At 31.2% G+C, this 18,600-nt stretch overlaps 1 protein-coding gene across 2 annotated transcripts in view; it reads left to right on the top strand.

Annotated features, from left to right (window-relative positions):
- Positions 1–18,600, top strand: part of LOC149961270 (uncharacterized) — a 151,922-nt gene that overhangs the window by 106,126 nt on the left and 27,196 nt on the right. The gene's annotated exons all lie outside the window — the stretch shown is intronic.

Raw genomic sequence — 18,600 nt, 5'->3', positions numbered from 1 at the left:
GCTGTCTTAATAATTGTTAGTTTGGGTTGTATGGTTGACGGAATAGTTCCTAGATAAGGTTGTATATAGCTGTCTTAATAATTGTTAGTTTGGGTTGTATGGTTGACGGAATAGTTCCTAGATTGGGTTGTATATAGTTGACGGAAACGTTCTTAGGTTCGGTTGTATAGTTGACGGAATGATTCTGAGGTTTGGTTGTATAGTTGACGGAGTAATTCTTAGTTTGGGTTATATTTAGTTGACTGAATATTTTCTAGGTTGGGTTGTATAGACTTGACGGAATAATTCTAAGGTTGGGTTGTGTATGGTTGCATAGTTGACGGAGTAATTTTAAGGTTGGGTTGTGTATGGTTGCATAGTTCACGGAATAATTTTAAGGTTGGGTTGTGTATGGTTCCATAGTTGACGGAAAAATTCTTTGGTTAGGTTGAATATAGTTGGCGGTTGTTGCGTACGGTGTTATAGTTGACATAATGATTCTAAGATTGGGTTATATAAAGTTGACGGAACACGTCCTTAAATAAAGCGTATTTTCCCCCATATTTGTTGGTCTTTTTTAAACCTACTTGTTTTATATCATTATCTCTCTGCAGACCAACGCTTGCCACCGTCATTTTGTGTAAATGAGTATTTAGTTTGTTTACAGTTGAAAATTAAATTTATTTTAGTTATAGTTAAGTCATATAAGTTTGCGTTGGGCTGTATTGTAGTTATATTTGTTTTAGTAAGATTAACAAGATTCTATAGGTTTATATGGAAGTCCTTTAACAAGATTAGAATCACGATAGTACGTAGTTCACCCCACGTGTGCTAAATTTAGTACGTAGTTCACCCCACGTGTGTTAAATTTAGTACGTAGTTCACCCCACGTGTGTTAAATTTAGTACGTAGTTCACCCCACGTGTGTTAAAATTAGTACGTAGTTCACCCCACGTGTGTTAAATTTAGTACGTAGTTCACCCCACGTGTGTTAAATTTAGTACGTAGTTCACCCCACGTGTGTTAAATTTAGTACGTAGCTCACCCCACGTGTGTTAAATTTAGTACGTAGTTCACCCCAATTGTGTTAAATTACTACGTAGTTCACCCCACGTGTGTTAAATTAGTACGTAGCAAACCATACGTGTGTTAAATTAAGTACGTAGTTGACCCCACGTGTGTTAAATTAGTACGTAGCAGACCATACGTGTGTTAAATTAAGTACGTAGTTGACCCCACGTGTGTTAAATTTGGAATTTAGTAATTATCCCTCATTCAATACGAGTTTATCGTTAAGCGCCTTGATTTTAAATTACCGTATCATTGCATTGCGTATAGTGACTAGATAAATCAATTTAAAACAAATTAATTTCAAACTGCAACGTTAAATTCCATTTCAACACCGTAAAAAAAAATTAATTTCCAAAATTCCTTGGAAATTCTCGACTGTTAAAAACCAGCAAAACGGAAAATGCATTAAGATTTTCTCACCTCCAGTAATTTACTATAAGGAAGCAAAAATGAGGCAAAAATTATAGAACTTTATAAAATAAAAAAACCGGATTCATTCCCCCCCGTCATCAATTTCTCTTCCGTTTTGAAGAGGGCAAGTAAAAAGCAAAACTTCCAAGTTACGTAGATATGTTAATGTTGCACGACCTCTTCACCCCGGACGACGGGAATTCCTTTTAAAGCTACACGATGTTTTTGCTCGAAAAATAATACTTTGCTCAAAAAAACGCACGCTTTTTCTTGGCGGTAAAAAAAAAGACATCCAAGGCAAAATATAGTCCGGCGCTTAAAGTCGCCATCAACATTCGTGAAAACGTTGGGCACTAAAATATTTTAATTTTAGTTTCATATTTTTATTTAGTTTAATATTATTAATTTTAATTTCATATTAATTTTAGTTTAAAATTATTAATTATAATTTCATATTAAATTTAGTTTCATATTATTCATTTTAATTACATAATAATTTTAGTTTAATTTCATATTATTCATTTTAATTTCATAATAGTTTTAGTTTAATTTCATATTATTCATTTTAATTTCATAATAGTTTTAGTTTAATTTCATATTATTCATTTTAATTTCATAATAGTTTTAGTTTAATTCCATAGTAATTTTAGTTTAATATTATTAATTCTTCGTTTCAATTTACTATCAATTCAATTCTTCGTTTTAATTTAATATTAATTTAATTCATGTTAATTTTTATTAATTTAATTGTCCATTTTGCTTTATATTAATTTAATTGTCCGTTTTGCTTTATATTAATTTAATGGTCCATTTCTATTTATATTAATTTAATGGTCCATTTTTAATTATGTTAATTTAATGGTCCATTTTTAATTATGTTAATTTATTTGTCCATTTTTATTTATATTAATTTAATGGTACATTTTATTTATATTAATTTAATGGTACATTTTTATTTATATTAATTTATTTGTCCATTTTTACTTTTATTAATTTATTTGTCCATTTTTATTTATATTAATTAATTTTGTACATTTTGCTTTAAAATTAATTTCATTCAAAAATTGCGATTTTAAGTTTTTCTATAGTTAAGAGTTGAACAGACGGCGACAAAGCCCTTTCTATACGTTCCCCAAACGAACTTCATGGAAGGTGTCCCTTTTACCGCAGTATAATTCGGCGCCATCTATGAGGCGCCGAATGAAAAAGTGTAAGATTGGGGAAACGTCAATTTTTCAAAACCCCAAAAATGTTTCTTTGACGTAACTCGAGTGTTCGAATATGGGGGGGGGGGGGATTGTAACGGCGTTTTCGTGGTTGTGGAAAGGCCTTTACCACCCATGGACATGTTAGCTACCGAAAAGGTAAAATGCGCTTTTTCTAAGCACTTATGAAGTTGTTTGGGAGGCTCACATCTATATTCCCCGTTTTAAGTGGGAATAAATTTGAAGTTAACAATGCGCATTGTGCTACCGTGTAAGAATGTCGATATAAAATTTAAATTTGGTAAAGACGGGTGGCCATGTGTCAAGGGTATGTTTGTAAAATGGGTTGGGAATATAGACTGATTTGCAAATTGCTTACACGGAAACCAAACATTAGAGGCCCGATTTCATATTTTTTATCACTAGATGGCGTTAATTTAAACTTCAAATTATTTTATAGGGTTGTTAATTTTCCGGAAAAATTAAATGCGGAAAGTTTTCCGCAAATCGGAAAAAATCAAAATTGAAACCTAAATTACTTTTTGAGGGTTTTTAATGTTTTTAACTTTTTATCGATATAAAATGTCTAATATCAGTTAACATACTACAAAACATTAATAGTGTTACATTGTTAATCAGTTTAAACTAGTCTAGAGGTTTAGTTTTAATTTCAGATTTGAAAAAAATAGGCGAAAATGCCGCTATATTTAAATTTGCAAACAATATACTAGACTAATCATGGAATAATAACTTTTTTAATTTTTTTTCGGAAAAATACGAAAATGTTTCTGACTTATTACAAAAAAACACAACTTTTAATACTAGTTGAAGTAATGGTGGGGTGGCGGAATGGTTATCACTTTTGCCTCGCAGCAAGAGGAGCCGGGTTCGATCCCAGCTTGTGGCACTGAGTGACAACTCGGCACAACTCCTTCTGCGTTGAGTTTGCACTGGTTTGAGGGGTTTACCTCCGTGCTCTTCGGTTTCCCCTTTCCATAAAAACTTGTTGAGGTTAACGGTAATAGTGAGTGTAGGGAGCTGTTGGCTCGCGTGGCATGAAGGCCTCGCCACCACCATCTTACGCATTGTAACCCGGCCACTTGAATTAAAGGCTTTAAAAGTCGCTCGATGGTGTCTTGGGTATTAGCCTAGCTGATTATTATTATGTTTTATTTAAAAATTTATATTTTAATTTGGTTTTATATAATTTAAAATGTTTGCGTTTAAATTGTTGATTGACGCCATCTGGTTAAACTATGAGTAATTAAAAATATATCTCTAATGGTGTTACCCCTGTGAATGTGTCTTCTCACTTGTTAAATTCGTATTAGTCTATTGAATTTTAATTTAGGTATGATGTCACAGCCTTTACATTTATGTCTGATTTTGCGATAAAACCAATATAATTTAAAAATTAATATTATTTAAAAAACAGGGTTCGTACGGAACCTGGATAACCGGGAGAAGTCGGGGATTTTCAAATTGGGAAAAAAGTCAGGGATTAAAATCAGGTATAAAAAGGGATTTTATTAGTAAAATAACTCATAATCGCATAGAAGAATGAGTTATGCTCTCAGTATGTTGTTATAAGAGATAATTTAGTTTGTGATATTTAAAAAAATTGTTTCACATTGTACTTTTACCTATGAAATCATGAAAATTATCCGGAATATTACCAAAAAGTCAGGGAAATTGCCAAAAAACGGTCAGGGATAACCTGGATAAGTCAGGGATTTTAAATCCGAAAATTTCGTACGAACCCTGAAAAAGTAATATCTGTAAAATAAAATCCAAAATAGTCAGGTTAAGTCCGCTATCGAAAACGAAAACAGGATAAAGTTTAGTATTTTAGACGTAACTTTATTGGACACAAGACTGTTTTCTCTACACGTTTTCCTTATTCGTTTTGTCTGACATGTTTAATTTGGTCTAATAACTATACTTATTTCAGACTGTACTGCAAAAACAAATATCTAAGTTCAAATCCTATTTCCGCTTTAAGATAGTACCATCCTTCTGCAAAGTGTATGGAAATATTATTGGAAGACCTTATAGTAGTTTCTACTACGTTCTAGACGGTTGCGCCACCAGTGGATAATAACGGAAGCTTGACCTTCCCCGGCAAAGGTCACACTCCCTTTAAATATAGCAAACAAAACTAACGGCCTAAAAGTTAAAATTATTTTTTAGAATTCACGTTTTGAAATCAAAATAAATTCAAAGGCGTTTTCTGCCATGTGTATTTCCTGAAACCTTTAACGTTTCAACAACAATACGTTTCATTTGGTTTTCGTGAAGGTTGGGAGGAGAAAACGTTCATTTGAAACGTATCATTTTCGTATATTTCGGGTCGTTATTCTACGGCGTATTTTAGTCGCGAACTTCGTTTCGATATTTATATATTTTTTTATTGTTCGTAACTTGAGGAAAATGACGCTACCTTGAAGATCCCTTTTCCCGACGTTTTTCTGTAAAATGAAGTTTGATGGACAGTTTTTATATAAATGTCGTTAAAAATAGATTTACTGTCTATATTTTTTGCTACCTTATAGCTCTGGATGTCATTTTGACCAAAAGTAACAAATCCTTTTTGTGCGGTTATGAGTTTATATTGTTTGTATTTGAAGTTTACCGGCAGTAAAATGCATCTATCATGAATGATAACGATTCCATTCTAAGAGAGTAGAATTTATTTTACTTCAATGTAAACGAACACTAAATATATTAAGGTATTATTTATAAGCTGTAAGAAATGTTAATTTAAAAATATCCAAATAATAATCTGACCAAAAATCTAGAAATTATGTATATACCGAAAACTGACTGGAACATGGGAAATTCACAGGTAAATCATTGTCTGATATCACCAAATTTCTGAAATCATTAATTTCATCGCGAAATCAGAGCTAAATATCTTTAAATCAAGTATATATGTCTTTAAAACAACTATAAATGTCTTTAACTCAGCTATAGTTGATTTAAAGATCTTTATAGTAGATTTAAAGATATATTTATAGTAGATTTAAAGATCTTTATATTTGATTTAAAGAAATATTATAGTAGATTTAAAGATCTTTATATTTGATTTAAAGATATATTTATAGTAGATTTAAAGATCTTTATATTTGATTTAAAGAAATATTATAGTAGATTTAAAGATCTTTATATTTGATTTAAAGATATATTTATAGTAGATTTAAAGATCTTCATATTTGATTTAAAGATATATTTATAGTAGATTTAAAGATATTTATAGTAGATTTAAAGATATTTATAGTAGATTTAAAGATATTTATAGTAGATTTAAAGATATGTTTATAGTAGATTTAAAGATATGTTTATAGTAGATTTAAAGATATATTTATAGTAGATTTAAAGATATATTTATAGTACATTTAAAGATATTTATAGTTGATTTAAAGATATTTATAGTTGATTTAAAGATATTTATAGTTGATTTAAAGATATTTATAGTTGATTTAAAGATATTTATAGTACATTAAAGATATTTATAGTTGATTTAAAGATCTTTATAGTTGATTTAAAGATATTTATAGTACATTAAAGATATTTATAGTTGATTTAAAGATCTTTATAGTTGATTTAAAGATATTTATTGTACATTAAAGATATTTATAGTTGATTTAAAGATCTTTATAGTTGATTTAAAGATATTTATAGTACATTTAAAGATATTAATAGTTGATTTAAAGATCTTTATAGTTGATTTAAAGATATTTATAGTACATTAAAGATATTTATAGTTGATTTAAAGATCTTTATAGTTGATTTAAAGATATTTATTGTACATTAAAGATATTTATAGTTGATTTAAAGATCTTTATAGTAGATTTAAAGATATTTATAGTAGATTTAAAGATATTTATAGTAGATTTAAAGATATTTATAGTAGATTTAAAGATATGTTTATAGTAGATTTAAAGATATGTTTATAGTAGATTTAAAGATATGTTTATAGTAGATTTAAAGATATATTTATAGTAGATTTAAAGATATATTTATAGTACATTTAAAGATATTTATAGTTGATTTAAAGATATTTATAGTTGATTTAAAGATATTTATAGTTGATTTAAAGATATTTATAGTTGATTTAAAGATATTTATAGTACATTAAAGATATTTATAGTTGATTTAAAGATCTTTATAGTTGATTTAAAGATATTTATAGTACATTAAAGATATTTATAGTTGATTTAAAGATCTTTATAGTTGATTTAAAGATATTTATTGTACATTAAAGATATTTATAGTTGATTTAAAGATCTTTATAGTTGATTTAAAGATATTTATAGTACATTTAAAGATATTAATAGTTGATTTAAAGATCTTTATAGTTGATTTATAGATATTTATAGTTGATTTAAAGATAGCTATAGTTGATTTAAAGATCTTTATAGTTGATTTAAAGATCTTTATAGTTGATTTAAAGATCTTTATATTTGATTTAAAGATATATTTATAGTAGATTTAAAGATATGTTTATAGTACACTTAAAGATATTTATAGTAGATTTAAAGATATATTTATAGTACATTTAAAGATAGCTATAGTTGATTTAAAGATAGCTATAGTTGATTTAAAGATAGCTATAGTTGATTTAAAGATAGCTATAGTTGATTTAAAGATAGCTATAGTTGATTTAAAGATAGCTATAGTTGATTTAAAGATAGCTATAGTTGATTTAAAGATAGCTATAAATATCTTTAAATCAACTACTTATATTTAAAACTGACTTTAACATCTCAAATTCGATTCAGAATCACAGTCTAAAATATCTAAATCATTTAAAAAAAGTAGAAATGATAGTCACCGATTTAAGCTAACTTTTTAATACACACAAATAATTAAATATAAATTGCGGCTCTCAAACGCTCTAGATATGTCCGACCGCCGACCAAAACACTTTGAGAATAAACTGCCAAAAAATAAATGAGATTTTTTTGACTTCTTCAAAACTTTATTGTAACGTAAATTTTCCCCATCTATGAGAGACGAAAAAGTGTTTCTTTGTAAACAGGCTGGGTGTGTCTTGAGGCCGGGGGCGGGAACCCGTAGCACTCAAAAAATGACTTTTGCCGAGGTTTTTTTTTCTTTAAAAATGAAAGAGAGGAAAAAAAAATTAAGTAGGTCTAAGACGGCATCTCTCAAAAGTGGCGAACCGTAAACGTTCAGCCCTATTTGAGCTACGAAGTCATATTGACAAATCGACGTAACGGATACCTAAATTACAGGCCAAACGTGCACCGATCACACGCGAACTGCCGATTTGAAATAAGCTATACAATCTTGAGACTGAATGAAAAAATGCATTAAGTACTTATAGTTTAGAGTGATTTAAGGCTAGTTATTTCACACAAAAGTCGTTGTAATTGGTTTGGTATTTACTTTGTTATTTATTGAGATTGAAGAGATATTTTCTAGTTTGATTAAAAATTGAACTTAGTTTAAAAATAAATACTTTTGTTGTTCCTAACAGACTAGGAATGTTACCAAATATCGCAGATCCTAACCTTAGGTATATCTACTCAATGCTTATCCTGGAGTATCGCGTATGGTAAGATCACTCTGACGGCTTTGGCCCCGCCTACGAGAGAAAAAATCGTCTCTGCGCGCGCTCCCCTCTCACGTTGTTGTTTGTTAAGTTAACATAGTGACGTCGAAAAAACCGTCCGCCACATCGAGACGAAAATCTGCCGCGATAAGCATTCCAAGTATGGATTCCTGCTACTTACTATATAATCAACATTTCTATGACAGATTATCAGATACAATGGAAAATGACAGGTTTATAAACTATTTGGTCATTGTTTTTTGAAACGGCAATTTTATCATCAAAATTAAAACTTTAAAACCTTTAGGCTAACTAAAATTATTTTCATTTACTCTCGCAGTAAAACTAGCAATTAATTAGTGTAGACTGTTTTCGCCGGTTTCTTAAGTTTCACGAAAATTAAGTCGGGTAAATATATAGGTATTAAGTAACTAAGCCTTCGTTAATTTCAACCAAGGCCTATTTTAGCATAATTCTCTAACGTCAAACTATTGTCTTAGATTTTAGTGTCGGAAAGTTCTGTTGAAATAATTCCCTATTTGCTTAACCAAGGCTTAAAACTAAGCCTTGTCTAATTTCAACCAAGGCCTAAAGTTTATAGTTTATCATGTTTGCTAACGTCAAAGCGCTGCCTTTGATTTTAGCGTCGGAAGGCTCGGTTGAAATAATTCCTTATTCGCTATATTCCCCAGGTAGATACAGAGAACCTTTAAAGGTATATAATCAGCATTCGAAATGATACGAATAAGATTTTTTTCGTCGGCGTTTCCATGTTCGCCAAGGCCTAGATTCTTCCTTCGAAACGGTGGTACCATCGCTTTGACAGGTGGGGTAATTATATAGTTTGAAACGCGTTTTGCTAGAAAGAGATACAGCCGTTTTATAGGCTTTTTTCGGCCGCTGGCAAAAGATCAGTTTAACTTTATTCGCCATGTTTGGAATGCTGTAGTTTTCTCGTACGCGTATATTTTGTATGTAAATTCGTTCCGAATGCCGAAGTTGCTTAAATAGTATAGATAGTGAAATCTACAATGATATATTTGGCTTTTTAGCCTCTAGCGATAGAGGGGATAGAAGCTTTTATTTTCGATAATATCGATGTTGTTGGTGGTTCCGTCAATTTCTCCTCAACGACAATTGATACAATTTTAATTGAGACATCCTTCGATCGTTATTGTTTCGATCTGTCCTACCATGTCGGTGCCGTGTTGCTATTATTTATCAAAAAGGGGGTTTTTATCCCCCAAATGAAAATGCGAATTGACGATTTTTTTTAATAATTAATATTTACTTTCTTCATTTCGATGACACAAAGTTAAATTCAAATATTAAGAAATATTAAATTATATATGACTATGTTGGGACTCTCAAATTTGCCAATTTTGTTTACTGATTTTGAGATTTCAGAGCATGATTTTCGTGTTGAATTCAGGTTTTTTTATGCTAAATTCGAACTTTTGGAACTAATTCGCCCGTTTCAATAATGTAAAAGTATTTTCAAGTACCACAAGTACAGCCAACTTCAATAGTTTTGACACGCGCTTTTATTTTAAAAGTGGATTTGAAGATTTCTAATTTCATTTTTCCCTAGAACCCCTCGGTTGAGACGATTCTGACACGGCGAAAATGCAACGAAATTTAAATTTGCGAACAATATTAGGCTAATCATGGAATGGAACCCAAAAAGGCTTCGGTAATTTTCCGGAACATTTTCCGACCTACAACTCTACCATAATAATGAATTCGTATATAGATTAAAAGCATTCAAAATCATAGTTACAAGATTAGGAATTTTATTTTATTATTTTATGCAGAGACACGATACGAGATGACTGAAGTTTAATTCAAACTTATTTTCATAATATTAAAATTTGTCAAACAAGCTTTGGAATCGTAGTTCTTCTACATGTCAACAAGCTAGCTGTAAAATTTTCATATTTTGAAAATAAGTTTTAATTAAACGTTTTTAAAACTTCAGTCGTGTAGTATCGTGTCTCTGCATAAAATAATAAAATGAAATTCTTAATAAATTCCTGATTATATGCTTTTATTTAATTGATATTTTTATAAAAGTTAAATTTAATTTAATTTTAGTTTGCTATCGTACGAATAGGTCTCAAATTATTTCTTTCAAAAAAAGTATATTTTACTCCGTAAATCGATAATTAATTTAAAGTACGAATGGGATCGGTCTCTTAATAAGTACTTAAACCAAGCCAAAAAACCGAAAACACAAAGCCTTATAAACACTTTCTCCGAATCCAACAGGGGGGACACTCACAAAATTATCTTGTACAAAATTAAGAATATAAATGCGTGACTTTGGGTACGAAAGACTAACCAGTTTCGCCCGGTTTTTTTTTATAAACCCCCTTTTTAGCGCGTTATTTAAAGGATAAAATCTTTGAATATTCATGGAACATTTTTTTTATCTCCACTGCTTCATTAAACCACACTCAAATTACTAAGCGGTAAAATAAGGTTCATTCTTTTGACCTTGCCCCTTCTATTAAAAAGGGGGGCCATTCTTAAATAACTGTCTGTCCATTACTTGGGTAAGTTGGGTCTATTGTATTGGGTGTTTGACACCGCGTGTGATGTAGGAATGAGCCCTTTATGGTTCATGACGTCTGAGCTTCCGTCGCTGATAGTGCTTCGGGGACAAAATGTGTTTTGGAGAAAAATAGACTGATTAAGCTAGCTTTTGAAAACGTGAACGCGGGGAACCTTGTACGACACCTAGACGTAGATAATCTCAACTACAAGTTCTTCCTACACGTTTTCGAGGTGTTTCTTAACCTGTCTTTATTTTTCTTGGTATCGCGATTGTATAGTAAGTCACTAGCCTGCAGGGCTTCAACGCGACATTTTTTCCAACTAACTTCCAGGATGCAGAAAAGTATTTCTTTAGTTTATTATAGTTATTTTTTTTGGGCGGGAATTTCCTATGATTTAATGTGTTTTTGTGTTGTATTGTCAAAATATGCTTAAGTTTTTTAATATAAGAAAGCCTATATATTTTCATTCAAATAGAAATTTTTTAAATTTGCCCGTTCGATAAAACGTCTAGCTTAATCGCCTCTATACGTTCTCCGTACGCGTTTGAAAAAGAGGGTTTAATGTCGTTGTTGAGTTTTTAAGTTATCTCCCCCACTGGTTAAAGGTTTTCTCCCCGAGCTCTTCGGTTTCCCCTTCCTTAAAAACTTGTTGAGGTTAATGGTAATAGTAAGTGTAGGGAGCTGTGGTCTCGCGTGGCTTGAAGGGCTTGCCGCCACCCTTCTACGCATTGTAACCCGGCCACCTGAATTAAAGGCATTAAAATTCGCTTGATGATTTCCTTTTAGTTTTCTAAATTCCGTGTGCTTAGGGTATTATATCCTCTTCAGACGAAGCTTATACAACCGTAAAAACTGACTTTAAACTCACAATTTTCAGTTTAATAAAGTTTATTTTATGTATAAAAATATGCAGAAACATTTGAATAAAAATATTTGTTAACATATTTTTTGGCATATGTATGAAAAAAAAATTGTATTACGTTTGTTTTATTACCCTTGTCTGTAAAGAGTATAACGCTTTTAAAAAAAAACCGTAGGTACATTTCTTCCAAAAAACAATCGTGCTAAAATTTAGGTAAAATGTTTCTTCTAAAAAAAGCAATCTTACTATAATTTAGGTAAAATGTTTCTTCTAAAAAAAACCATAAATTCAAACATTTCGGCAAAATATTTCTTCTTAAAAAACCTTCGTTCTAAAATTTCGGTAAAATGTTTATTCGAATAAAACAATCATACTAAAGTTTCGGTAAAATATTTCTTCTAAAAAACCATCATACTGAAATTTCGGTAAAATATTTCTTCCAATAAATTGAAATAAAAATTATACTAAACTGGTCGAATTTATCCTAATCCTAGTACTAAACTATCAACGCAGTATGAAAACTACCAATTCAAACATCTTCAGCTAATAATATGATATTTTCTTTTAAAACAACGGGGGAAAAAACCACTGCTCAGTTGTTGAAAAGTGGGACTTGTAATAATTTGGACTTAACTCGAGGAAAGAAAGAATTGAAGAAATCTTAAACGGAGTCGTAACTTGGCATTTTCTCGATCCGAGCGTCGACATTTTATACGTCTGGGTTCCGGGTCTATATCTCTCTTTCCAAAAGAAAAACACACTTTGAACTATCGACCATAAATAAAAATCGGATTAAGTTCAAAGGAATTATATTTAGATTAAATTCCCATAAATTTTACCTTGACTCGGAATTTAACAAAAAAAAAGGTTACAAATTGGTTCCCAAACATCATAAATTTAGATATTTTCAAATATTTGCGGTTAAAAATGTTTTGAAAAAGGGAATTGACGAAAGATAAAGTATGAGGATTTAGAAGATTGTGATATCATGTTTTGAGATCCGTATCAACCAAATCAAAACAATTCTACTCTCGAATATATTTATTTCTAGGGATAATGACAATTTGTATCTATCAATCCACATTCGATTCACCCGAAATAAACTAATATCAGCTCGGTATCTCCTATAATTTCCTATAAAATGACTAAATATTTACAATTTTTCCTAATAAACATTGGAGGATTTCCTGTGGTCACCCAGCTAACTATAAATAAAAACAATTTGGGTCTAACCTAGGACGAAATTATAGTTTCTTAATTTTTTTCTACGCAATAACAAGACACGTAATTTGGAGTGTGGTACTTAGGAGCAACAACCACAGCACCACACTACCGAAGAACGCAACCCGTCAAATGTTGTGCATTTTCTTATGTACAATTTTCATTGGTTAGACGCTTTAGCGCCTGCTGCCGTCGGAAGGGGAAAATTCGGAAATTGTCTTCCCCCTTTCCGTAAAACGTTAAGCGTAAAGGCTCGTCCAATGAAATTTGTACGCGTTAGCGTGTTTAAAGGCTAGCTGCGTTCTCCTTGTGTTTGTTGCTCCTAGGTGGTATAAAGTAGAACTAGCCGCTTTCAAATGACGCTAGTTTTAAAAAAAAACTAGTTTTCTTTGATAATTCCAACCGTTCAATCAATTTTAAACAGTTGACAATGGAAACTGTACCGTTCAACACCGCGCTATAGAACTAACCTGAACTCGTCGGTAGCCAAAAAGCGACTGTATCAGACACGAACTGTAAGACTACGCATATTATTCGACGTCAAATAAAAATTTCTACTAAATCCTATTATGTAATTCCTACAAGCACAAAAGACGTTTTCGCGTTTTGCCGCTTTGTTGTCAAATTCCTCCTATTTATTTTTGATTTATAATAACGCGCCATTTTGAAAAATTCTGTTTTTGAATTTTTAAAATTTGTTTTTAGTTGGTCTCTGAGCCGATTGCGAAGTTAAGAGATGGTCGAATGGTAAAGTTTGCGTCGCGTGAACACCTAACTTAGTTTCGGGATGTTGTAGGTCGGGTGTGATTCGGGTTTAGTTGGTCTTTTGACAGCTCCGAAGCTTATAAGCGTTGCTGTTTCTTTCGTTCGAGAATTGTACAAGGGCCCTGGCTGGAGAGACGATCATGTCGTTGAAAAATGCTTTCCAAGAGAACTTGTTGGTGCGCGATGCGGCCGAAGGTTATCAACCCGCGTTGATAACCGTTCTGCTGTTATATTTATTTGTTCGAAATTACGCCGTGTATGCTGACTAGTTTATTAAGACGTTCATTTAAATTGGTGGTCATTAACTGGATCGTTTCAGGAATTATCTTAGACTTTCGACTGAATCGGCTAAACGAATTATGGGTTATTATCAACTGAATCGGTTAAACGAATAATGGGTTATTATCAACGGAATCGGCTAAACGAATTATGGGTTATTATCGACTTGATTGTTAAACGAAAAATCGATATTTATCTATATCATTGTTAAATGAAAAATTGATATTTATCTATATCATTGTTAAATGAAAAATCGATATTTATCGATATCATTGTTAAATGAAAAATCGATATTTATCGATATCATTGTTAAATGAAAAATCGATATTTATCGATATCATTGTTAAATGAAAAATCGATATTTATCGATATCATTGTTAAATGAAAAATCGATATTTATCGATATCATTGTTAAATGAAAAATCGATATTTATCGATATCATTGTTAAATGAAAAATCGATATTTATCGATATCATTGTTAAATGAAAAATCGATATTTATCGATATCATTGTTAAATGAAAAATCGATATTTATCGATATCATTGTTAAATGAAAAATCGATATTTATCGATATCATTGTTAAATGAAAAATCGATATTTATCGATATCATTGTTAAATGAAAAATCGATATTTATCGATATCATTGTTAAATGAAAAATCGATATTTATCGATATCATTGTTAAATGAAAAATCGATATTTATCGATATCATTGTTAAATGAAAAATCGATATTTATCGATATCATTGTTAAATGAAAAATCCATAAAACGAGAAAACCATTGTCATCGACAGGATCGTTAAACGGATAATATCGATGGTCATCGATATTATCGGTTAAATGATAAATCGATGGTTATCGATGTCATTGTTAAATGAAAAATCGATGTTTATCGATAGGATCGCTAATGAAGAAAACGATTTACATCATTAGAATCGTTAAAATTGAAATCGATTTACAACGATAGGATAAGCTAAATTAAAAATCGATGGTCGTCGATAGAATCGATAATTCAAATCGATAGCCATCAGGGATTTTGAAAATGGGTTCAGAAATCCGGGAAAAGTCAGGGAATTTCAAAATAGTTTTAGAAATCAGGGAATTTCAAAATGGGTTCCGAAATCAGGGAAAAATCTAGGAATTTTAAGAATTAGTTTATAAGTCAGGAAATTTAGTTTTGGTTGCAAATGGAAAACCTTTACTGAAATAGGTAAAAAATTCCAAAATGTGGCATAAAATAAGTCAGGGAAAATCTATGGAAATTTTAAAGGAAAACGTGGAAAGGTCAAGGAATTTGAATCGGCAAAAACTGCGTAGCAACCCTGTCTGCTACATTAACGGATGAAGTTATTATTTTAACAACTTAAAAATATAACCAACGTGCGTAAAAGTCAAAGCCCTTACTTAAGGGTCAAGCGCTAACAACCACCAACCCCATTATATTTAGCGGAACGAGCATTAGGTCCTAATGCCTTCGGAACAGGGTCAGAGCGTAACTCTCTTTTGAGACAGATCCGTTTGGAGAGTCGGTTAAACGACCCCATTAACAGCTGACAACCCCCGAAACATCAATCTAGACGAAATATCATCCGTGCACCGTCAGACAACCCCACTTGACCCTAGAACTGGCCTTCGACGATAGCCGCCGTTACAGTATATCACGAACAGACAACGCGAGTTGATAGTGGAGGAAAAATCAAAGAAACTTTCACTCTTACAAAATACTTGAGCGCGCGATTTAAAAGGGAAGGATTATTAACAGGTTAGACTGGCTGCGAAGAAGAAGAGTTAAATTTTAGCGATGCCGACGGCGCGTGGTACATTGATATTCTCGATTACAGGGCATTTCCAACCGACCCCGTAATTGTTCCTCGTTATACGGTAATTCCAACTATTTGTTAGGACTATTTTGCATTCCACATTCCACACCCGAGAGCCGTTTTCCACCTATACCTTTTTCTCTTTCAGGCTGATGCTTGTTCTATCGGAATTTTAAGTATTTTATAATTAACGGCTATTTATGGGTATAATTTATGAGTATTCGTTATATATTGACGTTTGATCGTCCATAAAATGGATAGGGTTCTGATTGGATTTGGATACGTGATTTTGACAAACATCTATTCCAATATAAATTTTACTTACTTGTAACTTGTAATTTTCTTCTGTTTACCCAGCTTCTAATATAATTTTGATCTACTCTTTTTTAGCAACTTATAATATATTAATTTTTAACCCAATTTCTAAATTGTTGATTTCTAACCCATAACCCAACCTCTATTTACATTTTGACTACTCTATTTTACCAACTTCTTACTTGTTGGGTCATTAGAAAACGTTTAGCCAACTCACTATTTTACCAACTCTAATTAATTTTTTTTTATACTCACTAAATTGTTATTTATAACCCATTACCCAACTTTTATTTTAAATTTTACTACTCGCTATTTTACCAACTTCTTATTTTCCAATTACCAGTCATTACCCCAATACCCGACTTATTTTAATTTTGCCGTCTCTCTATGTTTACCAACTTCTAAGTTGGCAATATCTACTTATTACCCAACTTTCAATTTTTCCAACTGATTAATTTACCAAGCTTCTAACTTTGTTGATTTGGATTTATACTGATTACCCAACTTCTAACTTTGTTGATTTCTGTTGATTACCGAACTTTTAACTTTGTTAATTTCTACTGATTACCGAACTTTTAACTTTGTTAATTTCTACTGATTACCGAACTTTTAACTTTGTTGATTTCTACCCTAACCCAACTTCTATTTAAATTTTCACTACCTTTATTGTACCAGTTACTAAGTAATTAATATCTACTTGATATTAATCGTATATACCCTTTTCTCCAACTTTCAATGTACTCCGTTTTTTAACCCAAGTTCTAGCTTCTTCTTCGGTCAGTTATAGCCAATAAACTTAAACCAATTTATTTTCTTCCCCTCCCGATATAAGAATTCGTTTCAAAACCGCATTTCACCCTTCGTCTTAATACCATCGACTGTCACTAAAATCCTGTTATAAATTGACATCGACTAAACCGGCGACGTTCTTCAAAATACCGATATATACACGCCATTATCGATGTAAACGTATTTAAGACGAGTAAAATATAAAAAACTACAAGAAAAAAATTGAAAAATGCAGCGCCGTATCTACTTGCAGGGATCGGAAGAAAATCTCGCCAGGTGAACGACATGTTTACAGATATCTGATATCGTGATACCGATTCCCTTTTTTTCTAAACTAGCTGTTGGGCGAAGGGATTAGGTATCCTCTCCCCCCTCCGGATCAGATCGGTATCTCGATTCCCCATCGAAATTAATCGACAGGAACCCCTAAAGAGCCTCCTCTCTGAAATTCCCCCTAAAAATATCCCCACCGTCGCTTTGTAATTTTCTGTTCTTCTCGCGATACTTGACTCGTAAGGTCAACTAATAGTTGAGTGTAATTCGAAAGAGGGGGTACGAACTGTATCCTTTGTTGGGAGGGTAGGGTTTCCGGTTACAAAGTGTGGCGTCTACCTTTCCGGAGGTATATATAATTCGATGCTTTTTCAGGATCATTAATATTTATTAAAAATGCAATCTTCTGGGAATGTGGAACTTCTCGGGGACATATTTTTCGAATACTCGAAATTTATTTTTACCGGGTTTCGGGTAATTTGGGGCACGTGCTATTCTGTAGAATCTTCTCTTATTTTTTGGCCGGGGTGTGTTAAAGGTGCGCGATCTGGTTTAAACGGAGTCAGTCGTTTTGAGCAATTTTATGGAATTTTCTTTATGTACGAACGTTTCGCACGATTTTTATATACTGTAACATATAGTAGAATTTTTGTTATTAATATCTTAACCCTATAACACTCCTATAATTGGAGTCGTGTAAATATCCTATATTTTTTTGGGTTTTTTTTATCCTATAATTGCTATATTATTAAAAATATACTATAGATTTTAATTTTTATCCTATATTTTCTATACATATTTTAGTATTATTGATTTAAATATCCTATTTTTTTAGATTTTCATCCTATAATTCCTAAATATTTTTTAGTATTATTGATTTAAATATGTTTTAGTATTATTGATTTAAATATGTTTTAGTATTATTGATTTAAATATGTTGTAGTATTATTGATTTAAATATGTTTTAGTATTATTGATTGAAATATCCTAAATTTTTTAGATTTTCATCGTGTAATTTCTATGTATTTTTTAGTATTATTAATATAAATATCCTATATGTTTTAGATTTTCACCCTATACTTTCTATATTGAATTATTTATATAAATATGCTAGTATTATTTTTATAGAAATCTAATATTTTCTTCCTAGAATTCCTATACATTCTTAAATATGCAATAAATATGCAATTTGTTTAGATTTTCATCGTATAATTTCTATATATTATTGAAAACTATTGGTAAATCCTATAAATTTTAGATTTTCATATAATTCCTCCGTTGATTGAATCTGATGAAAACCAAATTTTTAGCTTTGGCTGTATAAAGATTAAAAATAACGAAATACTGATAAAGTTTTTAATCTTGCTTATTAGGGCACCTTGTAACCGAATTATCTACCCCTCGGTAGATAGCGCCCTACAGTGCCACCGATGGAGGCCGATTGTTCGGAGGTCAGGTGCCTGAAGTGGGAAATC

The sequence above is a fragment of the Leiobunum rupestre genome, chromosome 1 (assembly GCF_980474605.1).
Source record: "Leiobunum rupestre chromosome 1, qqLeiRupe1.1.hap1, whole genome shotgun sequence".
NCBI classification, from domain to species: Eukaryota; Metazoa; Arthropoda; class Arachnida; order Opiliones; family Sclerosomatidae; genus Leiobunum; species Leiobunum rupestre.
Note: the sequence above shows the minus strand (reverse complement) of the source record. Positions and strands in the feature narration are given on the sequence as shown.